Source organism: Lissotriton helveticus, chromosome 4_1 (genome assembly GCF_964261635.1).
Source record: "Lissotriton helveticus chromosome 4_1, aLisHel1.1, whole genome shotgun sequence".
NCBI classification, from domain to species: Eukaryota; Metazoa; Chordata; class Amphibia; order Caudata; family Salamandridae; genus Lissotriton; species Lissotriton helveticus.
The window spans coordinates 1,168,683,234-1,168,703,459 of NC_136063.1; positions in this window are offsets into that span (position 1 = coordinate 1,168,683,234).

Sequence of the window (20,226 nt, forward strand, 5' to 3'; positions counted from 1 at the left end):
GCTCAAACAGTGGAGAAGGGGCAGGGTGTCCACTGTTCTCTGTGGGGCTCCTGCTCCGTTGACCTGCCGGTCCTACCATGCTGATCTTGAAGTTTCCTTACATTGCTGCCGGCCTCCGGGTTGTAGGCATGGAGCTGTGTGTATGTACTGTCACTGAATAAAAGTTTATAACCCAAAAAAAAAAAAAAAAAAAAAAAAAAAAGTACTGACAGACATAATGTGGTCAAGCTCACTTGTCCATTGATGGGGTTTGAGTAATGCAAGACGCCACCCCACATAAGGGGCGTGGCGCCGTTAGTGGCAGTCAACGGACCACATAGGTAGGGAAATCCCTTCCGGGTCGCACGACCCGGAAGGGATATCAAAGGGAAACAGGAAGCGGAAGCGCGTCACTAATAGGGTCAGAGCGACCCCGAAGTAGTTGGGAGCGCGAGGCTTGAAAAGCCAGCGCCTCACTTTATGACGACCTCTTTGTCCACTTGACCTCTCAGGAGTCGGACGTCGCGTAAAGAAGTCACGACGGAACCGAGTCGCGGCTGCCGGGGTGCGTTAAATTCATCCGTCTGCAGTGGAGGTGAGTAGGCCTCGCAGTGTGATTGTGTGCTTGAACGGTGTGTTTACAAACTGTGCATGAGTGCGAGCATGGAGCACGGGACGTTAGAGCTGAGCGAATGGGTGGGCGAAGAGAAATGTCCACCGCATGGGAGAGCTTGCATGTAAAGGGTCAGAGTACGGTAGCGAGCTGATTCAACGTGAGAGTTGGTGAACACAGCCGCGGAATGAGCTGCTGGTGGTGGGGCTTGAGAAGTGTTTGAGAAGCACGCGCGGGGCACTCGGAAGGATCAAGATCGTAAAATATTGTTTGGCGCGAAAAGTGGCAATGTAGACCTTAGCACGCTGACCACATACTGATAGTGCAATAGCGCTTTGTTGCGAATACTTCTCCTGCCTTTAATTTAATATTTGGAATAATAAAAGCGGTCCGGTCCGCATCAATCACTTCAATGCCTCGCCCTGCGAGTAAAGTATACAGTTTATTTAAAAGCGGAGCGCAAAGGTTAAAAAGGGACCGCAGCGCTTATAATAAGGGTGGAGCGCGCGTTGGGCTCGCAAGCCCCGGTCTAACCATTAGGCCATTCGACGGAAAATACTGCCCTGGGAGCACGGATCATCGGGCTGGAAAAATTAGAGCAGACCGAGTTCATCGGATGCATTTTCATTATGTCGATTACGATCATCGTCCCTAGGCAATGCTAGCGCAATCCAAAGGCGCAGACATGAATTAAAAAGGGATAGTAGGGGCAGAGCAAGCTGCCCAATTAGAAACTTAATTAGAAATTGAACATCAGAGGTCGATTTTACTTTTATTTTGCATCTGCGTAATTGGTGGGCGCAGCCAGTCTACAAAGGGCAATGAAAATAAAGTCTCTGCCGACAGGCACAAATGGGTGGCTAATCCGGAGGATATTGTGTCATTAAAAAGTAGTGCTAACACATTTTTATCTTTAAGTGCAGAATGCTGCCGAAACGGCCAACGAAGGGCAAAGGGGCCGCAGCCAAAAGAGATGACTACCTCGCATTAACTGAGCTGCTGGAGTTCACAAAGGAGAAAGGCGTCGATTGGGCGTTAAAGACAATGAGAGAAGGGGCAAGAGCGGAAGCCCAAGAGGAAAGTGGGCGAGGCAAGCGAGCTCGGCGCACACCGGAAAGGTTTAAAGAAGCTTCGAAGGAAAACGGCCCAGGGCAGTCGAGTCCCAATCAGCATCCTCAGGTGAGAAGGAGGTGCTCGAGACAATAGACTTGATTCCAAACACAACTAAAGAAAGCAACATCCCTCAGTCGGGCGCACCGGGAGGAAGCAACATTCAGTCTAACACTGCGCAGCCGGGGGTGGTGCCCGCCGCTAATGCAGAGGCGCCCTGCGCACATACACCCTTGCCTCCTGTGGTCGCACAGCCGTGTAGCAGAATAGCGCAGGTCTGGGTGCAGTCTGGGCGGGTAGCACAATCCCCAGGTGTAACAGCGACAACTTCACACGGCCAGGCAATCAGTAATTGCCCTGCTAGCGCAATGGTACTTTCCACAGCTTATCCTGGAATGGTAGGACCGGGGGTTATGGGTCCAGCCCAAAATGTAGTTACTTTGTCCGCTCAGGGGCAAACACCAAACGCCAACGCAAATTTGACTGGGCCAACAGTTCATCAGATGCAGGGAGGGCCGGTGCCGACAGGGCAGCCGTCATTAGCCTACAGCCCGTTAATCTATGGTTCCTCGTCCATGACTCTATCGCCATCTGCAGAGATCACCTGGCATGTGCCCGCAGACACCAAAGAAAAGATTCTAAAAGGGGAATATATTGACGTATTCGATCTCATCAATGCGGGTGTGGTTCCAGGTAAGACTAGGGAAGGCAAGGAAGGCGAGTACAAGCAGAAGAAGGTATATGTCGAATGGTCTATAAAGAATTGGATTAAAGGGTTCGCCATTTACGCTGCCATCATGGTAGAGAGGTACCCCGCGGTGGCCCCCCAGATAATCAGTTACATATCTTTGATACATGGGGCGGCCTCTGAGTTCCCAGGCACTGGGTGGTTACAATATGACAACAAGTTTAGGCAAATGAAGGCAGTACATCCCGGGATAGCATGGGACCAACGAGAGATTAATGTATGGCATGCGGTGTTTTATTCCTCAGCACCTGCGAACAAGACTAGTTACCCTTCACACAATCAGTCCTTTCGGAGCGACAAGGGGGCAGGAGATAAAAAGCAGGCCTGCTGGCTGTATAACAAAAATGAGTGCACCAGAGGGGCTACGTGCAGGTTCAAACATTGCTGTTCCTACTGTGGGGGCCCGGCTCATCCAGAGGTCAGGTGCTTTAAGAAGTCAGGACGACCAAGGGAGCAGCCGGCCCATACCGCAGCTAAAGGGAAGCCACCTCAGTCATCCAAGAAATCTGCCAACTCCCATTAAGACGCATGTGCTGACACACCTCCTTAGCAAGTACGACAAGCTACAAGAGGCTCAGTTCCTACACAATGGTTTTATGTCCGGTTTTCGTATCCCTTCTTCAGCCACCCCCACCAAGGTCCCCCCGCGCAACCAGAGCTCTGTGCTGCAGAATATGGAAGCAGTGGAAAATAAGATAATAAAAGAAGTTGCCTTGGGGAGGGTGTCGGGTCCCTTCAAACAACCTCCAAAGCTTGATCTGGTCTGCTCTCCCCTGGGGTTTGTGCCTAAAAAAGAGAAATGGAAATTTCGCCTGATACATAATTTGTCCTGCCCCCCAGGTCTATTCGTCAATGACAAGCTTGACCCAGACCTTTGCACGGTGCGTTATACAATATTTGACACCGCAATCAAAAAGTTGCAGGCCCTGGGTGTAGGGGGCTTAATGGCCAAGTCCGATATCGAGGCTGCATTCAGGCTCCTGCCAGTGCACCCGGAGGATACTAAGTTCTTGGGTTTCACCTTCAGAGGAGATTATTTCATTGACCTGTGCATGCCCATGGGCTGTTCAATCGCATGCGCAATATTTGAGTCTTTTGCCAGGTTTTTAGAATGGGCGGTGGAGCAATTCCTTACTACAGACAATTCCCATGCAGAGGTACACTACCTAGACGATTTTCTATTCCTCGGTCCTCAGGGTTCACAGTCATGCAGGAAGGCTCTGCTGGGCTTCCAGCACCTGGTTAAAGCCCTGGGAGTACCACTGACAGCAGAGAAGACAGAAGGGCTGACTACCTGCCTGACATTCTTAGGCATTGAAATTGACACCAGAGAAGGGGTTTGTAGGCTACCCAGGTCAAAGGTGTCGGCCTTCAAGGCTGCTATTGATGATTGCTTAAGGTCAAGGAAGGTTACATTACATCAGCTGAAAGTAGGGCAACTGAACTTCGCCTTGAGAGTCATCCCGATGGGCAGGGCATTCTCTAGGAGCATAGCAAGGGCAATGTCAGGGCTTCGCGCAAAACACCATAGAGTTAGGCTGTCAGCTGACCTGAGGAATGACGTGAACATTTGGAGGGACTTCCTAGAGAACTTTAATGGGGCTGTGATATGGCGGAGACCAACCTCATCGAAAGCAGACCTTGAATTGTTCACAGATGCGGCAGGGAGCGTAGGCTTCGGGGCAATCTTGGGTCCCAAGTGGTGCATGCAGTATTGGCCGGAGGAATGGGCACAACAGGGCCTGACACGCAATGTTACTTTCTTAGAACTGTTTCCCATAGTGGTGGCATTGCACCTGTGGGGAAATACGCTAGCAAACAGACACATTGTTTTCTGGTCAGACAGCATGTCAGTGGTGATGGCGATTAACAATCAGAGAGCAACTTGCACTTGGGTGCTGCGTCTATTGAAAGAACTAGTGTTGCAATGCCTGCGTCGCAATGTACATTTTACTGCAAGACATGTTCCTGGGGAGGACAACCAAGCCGCTGATGCCTTGTCCCGTTTTAAGTTGGTAGAATTCCGCACACATTGGCCGTAAGCAGACAGAGAGATGACGGACTTCCCAGCGGGGCTATGGAAGCTTGGTGCCCCGCAGCCCCTGAGTTGATAAATGCATCCCTGGCCCCCAAGACTAAGAGTATGTATGAGAGGTCATGGCAGTTTTATCAAGACTACTTAAAAGAGCCAGGTTTTGTTGATGTATTCTCACCCTTGAGAGTTTTGGGCTTTATAGTGCATCAGAGAGATAGCGGGAAATCAGATGGGGTTTGAGTAATGGCTCACGCTAATTTACACTCATTTATGGTGGCAATCTTTGCATGGAATTGTTACAATAATTCAAATCCAATTCTAGTTGCTCACTCTGCATATGTGTGCATACACACTCAGGTGAGTCAATCTTGAAATGCTTAACATTTTAGTATAGATGCCCACTATTTGCACAATTGTGCAAAAAGATTAATAAAAGTTACTAAAATATTTTAAATGAAAGGGAGAGGGACTGGGCAATAAGGTGCTAAGCGGGGAGATACAGCAGCAACAGAGGTGCAGAAATGGGAAGATATTTAAAAAAAATTAGGGGAGGGGGGTGGGGGAATAGAAGAGCTAGTGGAGCATATTCACAAGCCCCTTGCACTGCTGGTGCATTGTGACACATCAGTGGCGCAGTGTGGTGCTCCTCATTTACAAGGACTTGTAAAGCCACCCTGCGTGGCTTTTCGTGTCCTTGTAAATACCGCCTGTTTTCAGGCAGCACTTTCCATGAAAAGAGCCTTTCATGGGTGTTGCCGTAGGTGTTCCCACGCCCATGAATTCTGCCGTATTCCCAGATTTACAACGTTTTGTAAACCTGGGAATGTGTCAGAATCCTAAGTCTCCCCAGGGGAGGCATAAAGAGGTGCAACGAGGAGAAATACTTTTATTTCATCAACTTATTTCCTCTTTCTATGCGTGCTGAATTCTGCAGCATGTGTAGAAAAAAGGAACAAGCCTCTGTTGATTGTTTTTGTGCAGGAAGGTATCCTTTCCTGCACAAAATAATCAACCCCACAACTCAGGGTGCCTGGTTTGGTGCATGGCATCCAACTGTGCTGAACCTTCCCATCAGAGGGGAAGGTTCAGGGATGCGTCATATTGTTGTAAATATGACACATCCCTTTGCTTCTGAAGTAATGCAGCACGGTGCAGCCAAATGGCTTACGGCACAACGCTGCTCTACTTCCTTGTAATTATGACCCCTCATTTTCAAAACAGTGGCTACAAACATATCTGTCTATTTACAAAATAACCGTCTGTACAACACTAAGCTCTCTTTATGAGTGGTCCATAAAAATCCCTCAGTCCAGGAAATTTCAAGTATGGAGGATAATAGGGATTACGAGTTATTAGCAATTAACAGAAGGAAATCAGACTTCTCTGAGCAGCAATGTTTGCATCAAACTCAAACTTTCTGTGGGCACGGTCACTCTACCACCCTGCCCATGGGAATTAGCGGGCCACTCGTAATGATGGCCTAGATGTTGCAAATCATACATCGTTGTCAAAGCACAAATGTATTCTCTGATTAACAATTAATGCAGGAATGACACCTAGGAACTGCTATCCTGGATATCAACAATTCATTTATGAGTTGTAAACGTAATATATTAACCAGATGATATAAAAGATAGAAGTCTTATGACAAATTTCTTCTAAAAGGTATAGATTTTAAGATAACACATGTCCAATCTTGCTTGCTACTCAACAAATTCTGCTGTATTTTCTGTTAGTGTTACGCAGTGGTAGTTCAGCCCTGCAGGAGAGACGTCATCTCAACACCACTGTCTACAGCCTTCAATTCCCCAATCAAGGCACTGGAAGATTTCAAGTTTCGCTTTGCGAACTCTAACCAGCATAAAACATGAAACTTTACTGTCCTCTAGAGCATTATTATTTTAAAACTGGCCGATACCTCTCATGATCAATCCAAATTCTAGGTGAATAGCTTGGGCTAGTAGGTTTCCAGGGATACTCACCGCTCTTTTGAGCAGTTACCTTCAAAGCCTTTACAATCAATTCTACCATCTAAAACTAAGAGTTCTGCACCAAATACCACTGATGGGATGACCTTTCCCTGAAAGTATGTTTGCTAAAGGCTGGGCATAGAAGAGCTAAATTGTGCATTAAATCTCATTAGCACCCTTAGTGGAACATTATGGGCTGGCCAGACAATCACAATGCTCCCTATGTGGGTTATACAAACAGTTACAGGGTTGCACAGGGAGCATTCTGCAGTGCTCCCAATGTTGTGGGTCTTGGGAGCATGACAGGAGCATGAGCTGCCTCTTACCTGAAAGATAGGTTGAAAAAAAAAACAGATCAATTCTGCAGTTCTCCTTCAACTGCTGGATGACACACAGCTGTCTAGGCTCCTATCTTTGGTTTTACTGAAAGAGAAGCCCAGTGAGACAAAAAAGTAGAAAACTGTTTGAGACATTATCAGGAGTTACATGTCATGCTGAATATAGTTTTCCAATTCCCTGAGATCAAAATGGTTCTGATGAGCAGTTGTTATATACGATCGTTATTGAGCAATCTATTGAACAGGAAGGCAAATTCTACTACCGTTTTAACGCACTTTGCAGCTAACATTCTACACCTTCTCTCGAAGTGAAGTTAGCAAATGTTGTTACAATGCTATCCTAGCATGACCCTCTAACAGGGAAACATTGGGTACAACATCATGATCAACATTTTAATGATCTATGATTAGCATGCCTTTGTTTGCTAACTAATGTCTCACCTCTCGATTTGTCTTTTATATTTAAGGCTCCCTGTTTTCCGTTTTTATGCATTTTTACAGATAAATACAGACATAAAACAACGTGTTTTCTGTCTGCATTTATTTTTAAAAGTGGATAAATAAAGAAAACTTTGCAGCTTTGAAGTGACTGTCCATGCTGTCTTTCATGAATTATAGTGCAACAGCTGAGCAGATGGACAGCATGGGAAATTTAAAAACAAGATTACATATCTTTAAATAACGGCATGTGTCAATATACATTTGAGGGCTAATGCTAGTATTTACCAGTGGATGTATAGTTATGTAATATTTGGCAGCTTAAATAGCTAAAGCACAACAGACATCAAAGTATGAGTGCGCCTCTATCAGTTAAATAAATATGGAAATGTGCAGTTTTACATCATTTATTTGCTAAACACAAAATAAATATGGATAAATACAGATAAAATGGCCAAAAAATAAATATGGATAAATACAGACGGAATTGTTAAAAAATAAATACCAAAATACCGGGAGCCCTATTCATAATCCAAGTAATTTCATGTCATTAAGTGAATAATCCTAATGATGTTAGCAGACTAAAGATTGCTAACTCACAGCACTGACTTTATTTTCCAGTACTTTTCTCACCTGACAAAAACAAAATACATGAAAATGTTACCCCAGCTCATTTGAGAGCTATGAATTGTGAGTAACTAAGTTGTTAATTGAGAGGGCTGTGAGCTGTTCTCAAGCAACAGCCATAATCCTTGTCAGGGTGAATCATAAAAGTCACTAAATTAACCTGTGCTTAACACTCTGGTAGCTTGTTGCAACAGTAGTCAGGCTTAACTTAAAGGCAATGTGTAAAGTATTTATTCAGCACACAACAAACATCAAGAAAGTGAATATACAATGCAAGAAAAATCCCATACCAATTTAAAAAATAGAGTAAAATGTAATACATGATTTGACACCCAAATTACAAAAATCCAATTAGTGGATCCTTGGGTATGCAATTTTAATGGTTGAGGTAAAAATAGTGCTCAAAAGCACAAAGCGCCAGCTCTGGTTATCTGGTTGCGCCAGACTGGGCCAAAATCACATGTTTGACCAAACACAATGGAGGGCGGCTGGATACAGGCACGAAATGAGGGTAATTGAAAACTGCACCCAATGTCCTTGATGTGGGGAATTGCGCTGTGCAACAGTGGTTCCAAGAAGCATTATGGGGTCCTACATCAAGTTGTGTTGCCGGTTTGGATGAGGAGCTGCAAATGATGTGAATGGAGGTCCGCATCAAGGTGCATCACGCAACATAATTTCTGATGAGGAGCTGTACGGCTGCGATGTAAGGTCCATGTCCATTTGTTTCACACTGTGTCAGTTCTGATGAAGATCTGCAAGGGCTGCGTCGGTTTCTGTTGTGCTGTGTCATGCTGTGCCACGCTGTATTGTGCTGTGTCACGCTGTGTTGATTCTGATGGGGAACACAGGTGGGCTGGAAGAGTACCTCTATCCCCACTTCCAAGGGTCCAGGATTGGGGAGGCACTACTTGGTGGGGTAGGACTCACAGCAGGCCGAATCCAGGTGCAGAGTTCAAGGGTGCTGGAGCTTGTTGTGTCCCGGTAGCTCACAACAGGGTGCCAGTCAACTAGCCCTTGGAATCACTCTGGTGTTCCTGGGTGCAATGTGCAGGTCCAATCCTTAGGTAGCAGGGCAGCATAGCAGCCATATTGCATGACAGCAGAACAGCTGGGCAGTTATTCTTGCAGCAGGGAAGTAGAGCAGTCCTTCTTCTACATCTTCCACAGGTCCAGAAGTGATCTGAAAGTGGGTCTGAGACACATGGTTTTTATAACTGGCACCTCCTTTGAAGTGGGAGAAATTTCTGGGGACGTCTCCTCAAAGAAGTGTCTGGAATTTCCGGCCTTCCTTCCCCGGCTCCAGCCTGTCTACAGGCATAAAAGGCTAGAGTGAAGTTCTTTCTGTGGGAGCAGGGTACAGCCTATTGAAGTGCAATTGGGACTGTGCACACCTCCGCCTCCCATCCTGCCTAATGTGGCCCATCCAGGCATAACTAGTCCATCTATTGCGTGGCTGTCTGGGAAGAATACACAAATGCCAACTGCCAACCACACCCAGGAACATGCTGCAGGCACAAAATGGTTAGGACAAGAAAATGGCAACATTCTAAAAGTAGCATTTTCAGAATTGTGACTTGAAATCCAACCTCTACATGAGCTTCTCAGCTCGAGGAATAGGGTGTGAATCATTCCTGGTGACTCAGTTGAGCCCCATGTAGTCCATATAGAATCTGAGTTCTGTAGCGGCACCAGGTAGGGAAAACTTGGGGACCAGCACCAGTGAGCTGAACCAGGGACTAATGTACTGCTCAATCACGCCCAACTCCAGCATTTTTGGAGAATCCCTCCTAAAGCTGGCCCAAACTTTATCTGACAGCCTGTAAAAATTTCTCTTTACATGCATACTGTTCTGGTCCAGTGTCTATGTCATGGGTACACAGGTGTGTAAGCCTAGTATGGAGGGAGAACAGAGAGGCAAATTATCCGAACACTGGAAACAGTCCCTCTGCTGCTCTGGGGTCAGGATAGGAGAAGGGTTGGCACCTTCCACTGACCCATCTTTCTCTTTGAAGGATAGGAGGTCACGGAGAAGTTCCTTCACTCCACCATCTGTCACCAGAAGCATTATGACCTCAGACTTCTCCTAGTATTGTTTGAGGCAATTATTATGGAGTACCCTTAAGGGGTTCCTGGAGGTTTTGTGGTCCATTAAGAAGGGAGCCTTCCCCTTTCTCTCCTTCATCTCATAAGTTCATGTCCAACTGTCTTTGAGGGCCCTTGTTTCCACTGACTCCATTACCCACACTTTCTGTTCAGGCTGAAACTCTGGCCATAACAGAGTTTCATGACCTTCTGACAGGCTTCTAAGTTCCCAGAAGCCTTCTTGCAGACTGTTTGTATCTGCTTTCTGAGGGCTAGCATGTAACTAACCACATCTTTGGGAGAAGGCTTATTGGAGTTGCTCCCACCCCTCCTTAACCAGATAGAGAGGTCCCCTTACAGGGTGACCATAAAGCAGTTCAAGCGGGCTAAACCCAAATCCCTTCTATGGTACCTCCCTGTAGACACAGAATATGCATGATAAGAGGATGTCCCACGTCTGCCTCATGGGTTCAGAAAGGCCCATAATCATGCCTTTCATTGTCTTGTTGAATCTTTCAACAGGCCCATTAGTTTAATAGTGATAGGATGTGGAAGCCTTGCAGGGTTACCCCACAACTGTCCCACATGGACTTCATATATTCAGACACGAATTAGGGCCCTTGCCATTGAAGGTGCCATTACAGATCTGAGAGAAATGTCCTCTGGGTATCTAGTGGCATGACCCACCAAAACCAGGATAATCCTGTTGCCTAAGGCAGGTTTAGGGTCCAATAATGTTGAGGTCCATCCTATCAAAGGGGGTGTAATTGACTGGCAAGGGGAGCCTTGAGCTTTTTCCCTGTTTTCCCACTGGCTTGGCACAAGGGACCGCTACTGCAGAATTTAACTGAGGATGTCTCCATCCAGGGCCAATAGAAGTGGGAGACACGCCTTGCAACAGTCTTGTCCTGCCAGGGGTATATCATGTGCCATTCTCAATAGGAAGGCCCTGTAACAATGGGAGACCACCAAATCAAGTGTTTCCCCATGCAAAGGAAACAGAGGCTCATTTCCAATACTTTATTTCAAATTTTCTATGTATAAAATGTGCAGCACACAAATTAAAAAATACACATACATTTCATCAACCTAAAAATCAAACTCCATTTAAAATATCTCATAAAACTGTTTCTTATCTTCCATTTCATTATTCCCCTTTAAAACATCTTCAAGACTAGACGTCTATGCCTAGCCACAGCCCATAAGTAGGAGGCAATGGAGTAACACACACAAGTGTCTAGCAGCTGTTATATAAAGTGCAGCGCAGGCATACATTGAATATGTTGATATTTATTTAACAGTTGGATTAAAAAGTTTTTCCTTTGGGGCCCGCGGAAAGTACAAAAGAATAATATACGCAGCATGGTTTGAGGAACTCTCCCATTACATGGGCATGGTGGTAGATCCTTCACAGAGTAGGTGTTTGCCAGAAATCCAAACAAAAAAGGAAAAAAAAATCAGCCTAAACCTAATTAAAATATAACAGTGCTGAAGATTACGAACAAATGATAGGTATGATTGTTGTATATCTTTGGGTGGGGGGAGCAAGCTATATGCAGCTATTGTGGTTTTTGCTTTGTTTTTTTCCCATCTACCATTTGGTGCTTTTCTAAGAATGTCTTTTTTAATTTCATTCTTATAAACATGGCACACAGCACAATGATTCAAATAAATATTGTAATCCCAAAGCGGACAAAGTGGCCTCTACATATTTTAACCGAGAGATCCTATTAACATAGTCCAGGTTTGCACAATCCCTCAGGATCATCTGGTTTAATGGGACACATTGCCTTTTCCATATGGAAACCCATAATAATAATGGGACCAGTCTGATTACATCCTCAAGGTATGATAGATCCAGATCCAAATGGGGAAGATAGTTAGCGCATGAAAAGGGGAGCTACAACATCTTCTTACAGAAGTCGTCCCCAACACGTTGCAAAGGGGCCGGATCCACCGTACCCCAGATTGCTACCCATATGTAATACTAGTCAGTGTTTTGACTTGGAATATATATTCAGCAATTCTGATAAAGGTTTCAACCCCAATTTCGTAGCAAGTTTCGCAAGTGCCCTGATCCCATTTTCCATGTTAACCTTTCTACTTAAAATCATCTTTTCCTATAACTTCCTGTCAAATAACACTCCCAGGTAAGAAAGTGTTTCCACCACTGCCAACTTCCTCTCCGCTATACAGAAGTTGAAGGCTTTCTTAGGGTGTGAACCTGCAATTAAAACAAAATATTTGGACTCATTCACACGCAAATCTAGACTAGCTATATAATTTGAATACACCTCAAGGAGCTTCTGCAGTGCCCCCAGGGTTCTTGCCAGGATCACTGCATCGTCAGCAAGAGGAGGATAGGTAAAGGACGTCTTTTTCCGCTTGCCCCAATATTTTCTCAAACCTGTTTGTATACAATGAGAATAAGAATGGGGCCAGTACGCAACCCTGTCTTCCCCTTACTCGATGTTAAAAGTCCCTGTACATTTTCCTTTCCTTCCATAGCAAACACATGGTGTTGCTCCTGTGTATAATTGCCTAATAAAGGCAGTAATCAAGGGGTCCACACCTAGTTGTCCATTGTTACCCAGTGTTTGCTATGGGCTAAACAATCAAAGAACGCTGTGAGGTCCATGAATGTCATATATAGTTGGCATTCTTTAGCAAGGGTGTATTTATATAACCATAGTCAGGTTTAGAGCCTGGTCAATAGTACCTTTGCCTTTTCTGAAGCCAATCCTGGGTCCTTGCTAAAAGGCTAAAATGCCGTTTTCAAATACCCATTCTTGTAACTTATTTAAAAGCACTCTACCCATTAATTTGTGGTACTGTCAATTAACAAGATGGGTATGTAGTTTTCGGATCTCCCCCATCTCCCTTTTTATTAATTGGGACAATTACCAAATGTTTCCAGGTGCTCGGGGGATCTTGTTTAGTTATAGAGTTGAAGACATTCATCAGAGCCGGGCTCATAATGCTTTATTTTCTAACAATATATCTGCCAGCACTCCGTCAGGACCAGGAGCCTTCACCAGATTGGTCTGGGCCAGGGCACAGTCAATTTCTTCTGCTTCAAACGTTAAGTAATGGGGGTGTAATTCTCTAATATCGCATTATTATTAATCCTTGTGGTGGAACTTTAAAAAATGATTTGTAAATATGCTACCCAACCATCTTCCTCTATATGTGTACTTAAAGATGGTGCCCCTTTACCCTTTAGAAGAGGTGCCATCAAAACCCTCCAGAATTCCCGAAGTGATTTTTATACAATGCCCTTCTCAAATCTTCCCATGCTTTCTACTTTAATTCCCTTAATCACGCTCTTCTTGCTTCCCTATAGCTTACTCTTAGTGTTCTTACATAGCACTGATCCCTTGGTATTGCTTTTAAGGCAGTATGTGGTTCAGTGGCCGCCTTAGAGCAATTGTGATCGAACAAAATTCTTGGATTGGACCTTTGTCCTTAAAATAGTGTGTTAATTGATTTTTTTATCCCCCTCATGAGCTCTTGAAAAGCTTGTATGATTTGTTCTAGGGGGCACAAGAATCAAGACAAATCATAATTTCTGGATACTTAGCAACGACCAAAGTCTGAAGGAGGTCTTGCCCCTCCACCTTGTCCCGTTTTAAGATAGCCCCATTAGTTCTCGCCAATACAGGTTTCAGGACCCATTCTGTATGTCTACGGAGCTTAAACTGCCACCTCATTTTACAAGCCAGGTGAGCATGATTGCTAAAGAAGGTAAATGTCACCATTTTGTTATTAAGTCTCATACTTAAGGCCTCAGAGACAAATCAATGGTCGAACCTGAGCTCCGGCCGCCATAGGTCTTATTCATGTTCTCTGTGAATTCATTGATGCTATTTCCAATCTCCATATCCCATATAGTTAATATCCTGTTCAAAGTCTCCCCATAAGAGATATGATTAAAATGAACAATCCGATCACCACAACAATCTGTGATCCCACAGACTGTATTTTCCATTAAGCTACAAACTCTACAATTAAAATCACTCTGCCATAGCTTCCTCAATTGTATTCTCCAATTCTCTTACCACAGCATCCATCATCCCCTCAAATGTATTTTTATAAAAATTTATCAGTAACAGATCCTATTCTTACTACCCTTCAATTATTAAATAATGGAAGTCTACTGATTTGTTGCAAAATTGTAAAATTCTAATACAAAGAGTGTTTGCCACAAGGGTTACTATACCACGTTTTGCCCTGCCTGCTCTGGCTTCAACTGCTGGAGCCTGAAAAGTTCTGAAACTATCCATTGGTATTGATCCTGTCTCCCAAGATTCTTGGAGGCAAACAATATCATGTTCATTCTGCCACTCTGTTACAGCCCCCTTGTACTAAAACCTGCTATATTCCAGGAAATTATCTTTTTTTCCTTCATTCCATCTTTTCTATTCTCACGCCCACTGTGAGTGTTCTTATTACCTCTAACATCAACCACCTCCTGGAGTCAGTCACATTCCTCTAGGCTTTCTAGTGGGGAAAACCTATTCCTTGTGCTTATCCCATTAGGGCCTCTCTTTGGTGGTATCTCCCTCCTAACAGGTATCAGGTTAACTCTTTCACCAGTATAAATCCTAAGACCCTCATGCGGTTTGTAAAAAAAAGCCTAAAGGTAGATCATGTATCTGTGTTTCTGCTGAGGACACAATAGGTGGACGACCTAACAACTCCCTTACCAAACCTTGATCATTGAAGTTAATCGCAATAAAGTCCCGTGGTATAGATTTCAAAGACGGTCCAACCCAGGAAATCCTCCTAGCCAAAATGCTGTGCCTATGTATAAATGAACCCACCCTCCAAAATTTGGTCAACCAATGTAATACTTTCCACATGAGCTGCTCAGTAGTTTCGTACTGAGATGCCCTCAGCTCTTGAACACTTAGCAATATAAGCACCAGTGGGCTTGCTTTTGGAGGGAGAGCAAGAGTCTGCAGGGAAGTTGTCCCCTTCCCCCTCCCTAAGATACTTCCCCTCCTCCACTTGTCACTTGTGTGTGCCCTTGTTCCAAGGGGTGCCTGAATACTGTAGCAAGACCTTGACTATTTCAGGGATTGGATGGAGTAGGGATTAATGGTTTGTTCTTATGGTCATGTCCTGCATTCACTATGTAACTATCCCCAGTTGTTGACATAACCCTATCCTGGGCACTTCGATGTATACTTGGTTGTTGTTGACAATTCTGTGAATTTCGTAAACCCCCAAGGATGTGACTTTCGTCTCTTTCAACCGGATTTGGGGCACATTATTTTATGGTGGGGTTTGGAGCCCCTAGTGCCTCAATGCCAGTAATAGCAGGTCCTTGGTCACATAGTAACTCTCTATTCTCAATAAATATCACAGTCGATGTTTCAAAATTTCTAGTTCTGTTATTAAAGGTTGGATTGTGCGTGATATAGCTGGTCTACCGGCGTATGTATTTCTTTTTCATTTGTGGAACCATGAGTTTCAACCACATGAGTTACATTTGCCCTACTTTTCCTAGACCTAGATGAATGTTGCTGTCTAGATCCGTCTCTCATATTTTTAACTGGTAGTTCTTCTAATGAGACAGCACTATTGTTTGATCCCACTTAGATGGTTTGCCGGGGAGCTAGTATAATACTGTCCAGGGAGGCAATATGCGAGTCTCTCAAAGTGTTATCACTAATAATCATCCCACTATTGGGTTCTCCAAGGGACAGTCTACATTCTGTCAGTTCGATCTTTTTAGACTGTACATTGGTGGCCCTAACCAGAAAGGAGTCAAGGGTTGTGATGGCTTCCCCTCCTGTCTCCAGCTCATTGGTCTTTCTTTTCCCCATAATGGTATGTACTTTGATCTCAGGTCTTCGATGTTAGGGGGGACCAGCCCAGGCTCTTCCAGACTCTGACAGGTGTGGGTGGCCTGCCCTTGGCTAGTGCTTGGCCCAAGCACGTCCCGCGCTGCGGGGCCACGCAGCGCTAAAAAGCGCTAGAGGGGCTTGGCCTACATGAAAGGATGTTGGAGCGGTAGTCCTCCCACAGGCTTACAGGGTTTCTGGTGTCCTGATGGCGTTGGCGGCTACAACAACCACGGGGCCATGCAGCACTTAAAAGAGTGAGAGTGGTGTGTTCTTCAGGAAAGGATGCTGGGAGCTGTAAGTTCTCCCACAGGCTTGGAGGGTTTCTGGTGTCCTGGTTGTGGTGGCTGTTACATTAGGCTCTTATACAGGAGGTCAGTCTCCCAAACTATATAAGGTGATCTATTCCAGAGATGTCACCACCTGCCTGGGCCTCAACTTGTCATCTCAAGTCCTAAAGGTATTGGGCACTCTTTTTGTGCCTTGCATAACTCCTCCCCGTGGGCCTACACTCAATTGGCAATACAGCAAGCTCAGGCAGGTCTCACAGGGAGGCAATATCCTTCCAGGTGGACTACTAGGACGCCTCCTCCAGTGCTGCATCCACCTGTACTGTAGAAGTTCTAAGGGCTGGTTTCCCATGCTCCATGCATTCCCTTTCTTGGCAGTTGCCTTGGTCATTTATCCAAAAACAACAGTTGATGGACAGAATGCAGGAACAATGTCATACATTCACCCCAGTACAGAGATCTGGGCATAAATCCAACTTGAACTGCCAAGCCAGGTTTTCCCTGGACTGGAAATAAGCATCCTAGGACAGGTTTCGGTGTTTCACCCCTTCAGCCAGGATAGCTTGATTCCAGTGGCATAGGGAGCACGGGACCCACAACTGGGCATACCCGTCCCACTCGGGGTGACAAATGCAAAAACACCAGTTGATGGACAGAATGCAAACCAATGTCATACATTCACCCCATTACAGAGATCTGGGCCTAAATCCATTGTTTTTTTGCTCACCATGCCATTCCAGTTTGGACCCGGCCATATGCAAATCAGTCTGACCCTGTGCCTCATGGGAACAGTCCAGCCCAAACTGCCAAGCCAGGTCCTGCCTGGATAGGAATCAAGAATCCTAGTACTGGTTTGGGGGTTTCACCCCTTTTCAGCCAGTCTTTTATCCAGGCTTTCTTGGCTCCCCTCCTGGGAAGTCATGAACCATGTTGGTATGGAGACCCCCTCAAGCAACCCTAACATCTCCAGGTGTGTCCTGACCTCCACTTCCTTCAAGGCAGTATGCTCTAAGGCAATGCCTAACAGACAGTCCACAGGAATGGCAGGGCTCACAGCTACCTTAGGGCAACCTGAGACCGACCACCCACACACTCAATGGAAACCAGAGTTACCGGGCAGTGACTCTCACGGTTGTCTGCCATTACAACCTAGGAAAATGTATTGGATATCACCTGCTCTGAGGACACCAGATGACAGATAATTCCTTTTTGTCATTTGCATCTCCCCCTCTCTTTCTTCTGGTTAGTACAATGACAAACTGCCAATTAGACCCAGTCTTGTGATCCAGGAAAAGGCTGCAGGCACCAAATGGTTAAGACAAGAAACTCCAATTTACAAAACTCCTATCTGGGAACCCTTATTGGTTTTTAAAATGGCCCTCATCCACTAGATAGTGGCATGATTCGTCATAGGGCATACTACTACACTCAGGTGCCGACCAGCTCTCTGAGTGGAGCAAAAAAACATATTGTTTTAGACTAAAATCCCTTAAAGAGGGATCCTCTATGCAAAAAACAGTTAAAACTAGCTATGAGAGTACCCTTCCTTGCTTTAATCTGGGCCTTTCCTGGCAGGTTTTAAAAACAGCAAATTTGAATAGGGCTGTTCAATTACCTGTCATTATCACCTTGTTTCAGCCTTATAACCAAGTCTTAGGGTTGTCAGCCTTTGTCAGGATAAAGATCCCTTGTATTATTTTCCGTAAGCCTGTGAACCCAGATAGACATATCAGAAGTAGGCCTGGGCGGTAAATTCTGTTCCGCTCGTGGAATTTGCAGAATTTTGGTAATTTCTTATTCCGCGGAGAACGCGAAATTGCCCAAAATTCTGTGTTCCGCGACCTCGTGAAATTTTTTGGTTGTTCGCCTTCACAAAATGCGTGTTCGCGAGATATTTCTCCCCCCCCCAGCACGCAAACAGCGATTGCGAATAGTTAAAAAGCATCGCGAACAAGCAATTCTACCTGTTCGCAGAATTTCTGGGGGTTCGCGGAGATTTTTTGCCGTTTTGCGGAAATTTGCGTACCACGATTACGCGAATTCCGCCCACCCCTAATCAGAAGTCTACGGGATAAATCTTAGTATGTGGTCAGAATAACGGACTCCCGCAGAACGCTGTGCAGAACAAACAAATATTTAAAGTTAAGGTTCAGCTGCCAAATTGTCACATATACGGCACCACGTTTACTTGAAAAGGTTGAAAGGTGGAGCATGTAGCGGTGATATAAAATAAGGTGTGGTGCATCCTATAGATACCAAGCCCAAAGATTGGACAGGGTGTGGGTGCCTAATTTACAGAAAGGTTTATGAATACGAAAATGTGTACATGGATCACGTGACATAGCTCTTTATTTGCTACCATAAGATATTTGTAGCATGGAGAAACTTGACCCTCTAAAAAATCTTGGGGCATATTATCAAGGGGGTTTATCTCCGCTTTTTTGGCTTTAAAAGCCAAGAAAGCGAGATAAAATTATCTCCCTATTACCTAGCTGTCGCTAACACCAGTTAGCGACAGCTAGTAGGAGATAGCGACCATCTTGGGCCCCACTTTGCATGTCAGTGATATTTATCTCTAATGACATGCAAAGTGGGCGTGCCAAGATGTTAGCGACTGGAAACAGTCGCTAACATCGCTATCTCCTATTACCAACTTTTGGAGATATTCGCGCTAAGCGCGAATATCTCCAAAAGCTAACACCTGCCCTGAGCAGTTCTTAGCCATGTTATCCAATGGGAGGTGGATAACATGGCTAAGAGCATTAGCTCGGTAATGCAGGAATATCGCTGACTTTTCAGCGATATTCATGCATTGCGGCCGTTTTTTATCGCATTTGCGATAAACCTTGGTAATACCAAGGTTTATCTGCGATAAAAATCGCCGCAGCTCAGCGGTAAAATGTTGTCTCTAACCAAGCAATAGCGATAATTATCGCTATTGCTTGGTAATATGCCCCCTTGTCCTGAAGAAGGTGGTTCTTTTAAACAAGCTCCAATACCACCGAAATGCGTCGACGCATTCTCCTACAAAGAATCCAAAAAACAAGGGACATTTGGATAAGAATAACATGTTTTACCAAAAGATCTCTCTGTATAATGTATTATGTTTGGATCATATTTGGTCGTAACAGAATATGATAACTGTATTTTATGGGTCTCCGTTTTCTTGAAAATGTGTTTTTAATGTATAAGATAAACGTTATTATAAAAAGTACTGTATTGTTTTTTTAAAGTGTATGTATTATTTCATATTTATCCTCTTAGGTATTCGTGAAGGTTTTTAACATGTGGATGGATTGAGGCACATTCTGCTTCATTTTTATATAAATAAAAGTGTGCTAGCACTACATTTCAGCTTGGGGTTTAGTTCGTATGACATATTACGTGGGTTTCTTAATGATTAATGATTATGATTTTGTAATTGCTGGTATATAGCCATTGGAGTGTATGAAAAAGAATTTGAGTGCATGGGATTCTACTTCCAGGGGATATTTTCTCTGCTTACTGGTTATAAGATCTCGGTTCCCTGGAACATTTTGGGCCACCTCTCTTGTTGTTTACTTCCCTGGCATGAGCCATGTATTTAGAGGAACATGAGATACACACTATAATGCGGGGTAGGTGGTGAAAGATGAACTTAGAAAGGGAACCTGGTGCTCCCATACGCTGAAGTGTGGGTTCCCTGTTTTAAAACCTATATATATATATTTCATGTAAGTTGTAGCCTCATACAATGGGACTAGGGAACAAGTAGTACTGGTCAAACTACTAGTTTTATTTCTGCTATATATATTTTAGTAATTTGTCACTGGAAGCAATTGAAATGAGGTGCTTTAAATAATTGAAGTCAGTTAAATTTTACTAAGCCAAGTGAAAGTCTAAAGTCATCGTATACCAATTAGCAGAACGGTTTATGTTGTGATGACATTGTTGTAGATATCTCTTGGAACCTGAAAGATGTGATTTGGCTACCGGTCAGGCAGATCTGTGCTTGTCAGGAGAAGTTGCTGGTTGTTATGGTTTGTATACTTATGTATAATTGGAGGTGATATGATGACATGGAATGTAGGAGGGGACATTGTTAAGTTCCACTGTCCAGCATTCTGTTGGAGGTCAGTTGCTGTGGAAGCGGAAGTAGGCTGAC